General features: G+C 38.6%; 1 long non-coding RNA gene across 1 annotated transcript; it reads right to left on the reverse strand.

The window, feature by feature from the left end:
* Positions 1-2,988: 2,988 nt before the first annotated feature.
* LOC141293295 (uncharacterized) lies at positions 2,989-4,627 on the reverse strand. Its single transcript, XR_012340708.1, has 3 exons — positions 4,491-4,627; positions 4,170-4,226; positions 2,989-3,787 (listed from the first exon to the last, which is right to left on the reverse strand). It is a non-coding gene; the product is annotated as an uncharacterized lncRNA (long non-coding RNA).
* Between the last annotated feature and the right edge of the window lie 178 nt (positions 4,628-4,805).

Raw genomic sequence — 4,805 nt, forward strand, 5'->3', positions numbered from 1 at the left:
AGTACAGCTTTGTCTTGGAAAGGCTACAGCTATGTCTTGGAAAGCTCTACCTTCATGGTCCATTTATTGGAACAAATAGCATCCAGGTGGATTATATTTTTATTTCAGGCATTGTTCCTTATTTTACAGTTCACTTTAAAATGTCAAAATATTGTTTTTGTCTCATAAAACTACTATTACAAACTTTTTATGTTTCTGTTTCTTCACATAGACCCACAATAACCCACATCGGTTGTAGTATATACTCAATTTTCATATTTCAGCATTTGTGTAACTTGGCAGAAGGTTAGTATACAGAAACCTCTCTGCAGAGTTTGTATTGCTCTTTTAATGTGGGGCTCCAGGGTGTTCCATTTCCTCCTGAAATTCGCTCATAGGGCCCAGGCTTGCCCTCCTGCCTTCTGGTTCCTCAAATCACTGAAGCATTCTGTCTCCCACGGTATAGCTGACACCTCACCTTGTTTACATGCCTGGCATCGCCTAGCAACCTGCCGCCAGGGACGCCACACACAGTCGCAGGATGTGGTGTCAGTGTTGCTGAGCTCCTCCAAGGTGTTCCTGTTACTGAAAAGCTTTATCTGTTAACATACTTAAACATTCCTGCTCAGGTAGGAGAAGAAATTTTCTTTGTTTATTATTTACTACAATTGTACATATTTCTTTCCTCAAAACTTTTTTCCCCTTTTACTCTGCATGTCGCATAAATGAATTAATTACTGCATGAATTACAGCAAGCAGGTGGCAGCAGAAACACTTTAAAGACCATGTGAAGACAGTTGAAACCTGGCCTATATACAGTCAAGGCCGAAATTATTTATTCCCCTGGCAAATTCTGACTTAAAGTTACTTTTATTTAACCAGATTTTTTTTTTTTTTATTAGAAATGACACAGTTGTCTCCCAGAAGATAATAAGACGATGTACAAGAGGCATCATTGTGAAAAAAATAAATAAAATAAATAAATAAATACTTATCTTTTATTTACATTTGAACAAAAAGTGGCATGTCCAAAATTGTTCATACCCTTCTCAATAATTAATAGAACAGCCTTTATTGGCCATTACAGCAATCTCAAGCTTTCTATAATTGCTGACCAGCTTTTTGCATGTCTCCACTGGTATTTTTGCCATTCATCTTTAGCGATGAGCTCCAACTCTTTCAGGTTGAGTCTCCTTGCCATCACCCTGATCTTTAGCTCCCTCCACAGATTCTCAATTGGATTTAAGTCAGGACTCTGGCTGGGCCACTGCAAAATGTTAATGTTTTTGTCTGCTAACCATTTCTTCACCACTTTTGCTGTGTGTTTTGGGTCGTTGTCATGCTGAAATGTTCACTGGGGCCCAAGGCCAGTGCAGACTGCCTGATGTTGTTGTTGAGAATTTTGATGTATTGCTCCTTTTTCATGGTGCCGTTTACTGTGATTAGGTTCCCTGGTCCACCCCCAAAACCAGGAGCGTAGCAGCCAATTTAAAAGTGGGGGGACAGTATGGTGATGTTCATACAGTATAATAAATTCTAAATAGAAGAACAATGGGCATTTTACAGCACCAAAGTGGCAATTTGAGGACACCCAAGAGATTTGCGCTGTGATTGGCTAAATGTTAGTTCACTCAAATCTAAGTAACAAATCAGAGAACAATGGCGGAAATATTGGTGCTAGGTCAAAAAAAGTGCGGGGGACATGTTCCCCCCGTCCCCCCGGTTGCTATGCCTCTGCCCAAAACATTAGGTTCCCACCACCATGGTTGACAGTGGAGATGGTGTTCTTAGGGTTGAAGGCTTCTCCTTTTTTACACCAAATGAAGGCTGCATCATTGTGGCCAAACAATTCAATTTTTGTTTCATCTGACCATAAAACAGAAGACCAGAAGTCTTCTTCTTTGTCCAGATGAGCATTTGCAAAGGCCAAGCGGGCTTTTGTGTGCCTTATCTGGAGAAGTGGTGTTCTCCTTGGTCTGCGTCCGTGGAACCCAGCGGTGTTCAGTGTCTGTTGGACTGTCTGCCTCAAGATGTTGCCACCACCAGAGCCCAGATTCATCAGGATTCATCAGGGCCTTGGTGGTGATCCTTGGATTTTTTTCTTTACCTCTCTCACTATCCTCCTGGCCAGCACAGGTGTCACTTTTGGCTTCCGACCACATCCTCTGAGATTTTTCACAGTGCGGAACGTCTTGTGTTTTTTAATAATACTTTGCACTGTAGCCACTGGAACTTCAAAACATTTAGATATGGTCTTATAGCCCTTTCCTGACTTGTGAGCAGCCACAATGTGCAGCTGCAGGTGCAGCATCTCAGTGAGCTCCTTTGTCTTAGCCATGACTGTCCACAAACCAACAGCAGAGAGCTTCTGTTTTTCACCTGTTGAGTTGATTAAAACAGCTCTTCCCAATGAATCAGGTTAATTAGGATGCTTTAGAACAGCTTGTACTATTAGGAATGGTATAGAACTTTGGATTTTCCCATAGACTGTGACGGTTTGCAAAGGATATGAATAATTTTGGACATGCCACTTTTTGTTCAAATGTAAATAAAAGCTGAGATTTTTTTGTTTTCCACACTGATGTGGAAGCCTGTGTCATTTCCAGTCAAAAAACAAAAGAAAACAAAAAACAAAACAAAAAAAACTTGCTGGTAACTTTAAGTCAGAGTTTGCCAGGGGTATGTATATATATATTTTCAAATGTAATATTACTAGTACATAAGATATTTATCTTTACATGTTTTCTGAATGAAATGTTCCAGCAATAACACAAGCTTTACACTAGTTAGCATGTGAGCAGACTTTTGTATAGAGCCCATACAGACATTAACACAAGGATACAGCAGGACAAAATGCAATATTTCTAAGCAGGTAACCTTTATTTTCATTACAATAGGACATTATATATCATTTGCACTAAGAAGAAATCAGTAGGACGCCTTTTTAAGATAATTTTATTTTATTTATTATTATTATTATTATTTGCATCTAAATATAGCATGGTAGCATTGAGGTACATTTGAACTTTCATTAGTAAAGGTATATTGTGTACATTGAGGTTCATTCAATATATTTGTATAGTATCTAAATACTGTTGTCTAAAATGAAAAGTGTCAATTTAGCACCATGACTATAGTGTCATAACAGGTTGTGGTTGTACAACTGGTAAAGGCTTTCAGCAGCATTCTTTAAAAAGCACCAAAGTTGGCATCACCACATCCATTTTAAATTACATGAGAAACTTATCCATCTCAGACTGAATCATAATTGACAGCATGACTTTCTGTATATATATATATATATATATATATATATATATATATATATATGCTGCCATCCAAAGGCAAAGCGCAGTAACTACACATTTGGTCAAAATTGAGTTAAGGTTTAAAATGGACTTTGTGACAACGGTTTTGTCTTGTGGCAAAGTCTCCTGGTTCAATTCTGTCCCGTTTTAGAGAAACGAGAGTGTTTGACAAACTGACGAAAGAACTTTAAAATGCATTTTTCTCAGTTTTATTGTTGGCGTAGTTACTGCACTTTACCTTTGGAGGGTAATATATATATATAATAAGCATTTTTACTTCAGGACTCTATCCTCTATGCACATTCTATGATATTATTATAGTATCTGACATTTTTCCTTGTTTGGAGCACCGGTACTTGTATCCTGTGATGCAGTAGAGTGGAAGCCTCGAGTTCCCCCCAGGCTTTCATTGTCTTTCCCACTGGACTCTCACAGCCCTGAAGCCTTGCGCCACAGGGCTACATACCCGAGCCCTCTCCCTGTGGCTCACCGTCAGGCCTCTGAGAGGTGGGCAGATAGAAAAGAAAGAAGTTCAGAGAAGCCCCCAATGGATGGATTTAGTTACAGTCCACTTTACATGTTAGTAACTGAGACATGTGAACAAGCACTGGACATACAGTACAGTCTTTCTTCCAGGGAACATCAGTAAAAGATTACACATTGTGCAACACACTGCAATAATACATATTTCGTCTTGTTTCCCAAAATATCTAAACATCCTTAAAGATGGATAAATTTACATTGGAAGAGAAAATACAGGACATATTTTAAGGGAACACCTTGAATGACATGTATTTACCAATGCGGTACAAAACATAAACATAATTCAAAGTATTTATTACACTGTACACTGTATCTTACATGATGGAGTGGGAGTCCTACCGTGTGCACCCCTACTTGTGATCCACCATTAAAGAACATCTTTGAGTTGTCCTGCTCCTGATGAGCGAAAATAGATCAGCAGTTTTAATGAGGTGCTTTTCATTTTCATAAGCAACAAAAATGATCTAACATTGCATATCTGTCAGTAAAACAGGGTTTGAACCCTTAAGACCCTATTGTCTCACTAAACCACCTTTATTATACTATTAAAAGGTTTGGAAAGTTTGTTATTCAATGTGATGTCTAAATATTGGTGCCCACTAGGTTAAATACTGTCCCAGATAGCTGTTGTGAGATTCTGCACATTTCTACTCAACTCACGTAATCTGAGTTGGCCTCAGGTAGTTCTTCTGCCTCACTGTCTTCAGAGCTACAGCCTCCGTGTTGACATCTCACTGCACGCCTCTCTCTCCCAGACCTCAGAAAGTCCACCGCAGAAGACTTCCGGAGCAGTGCTGAAATATAACAACACAATTTAATGATCAATTTATCATAGGGTTCTTCTACAAATTATAAAGGGTGAAAACTGCACATATAAAGTTTTGTTTTATATAAGTCTTATTCACTGATTATTCTGCTGATAGTTAAAAAGTTAAGTGGGTATTTCTACTTTCCTTCACTTCTTATAATCATAAT

This window comes from Garra rufa, chromosome 20 (assembly GCF_049309525.1).
Source record: "Garra rufa chromosome 20, GarRuf1.0, whole genome shotgun sequence".
Taxonomy (NCBI): Eukaryota; Metazoa; Chordata; class Actinopteri; order Cypriniformes; family Cyprinidae; genus Garra; species Garra rufa.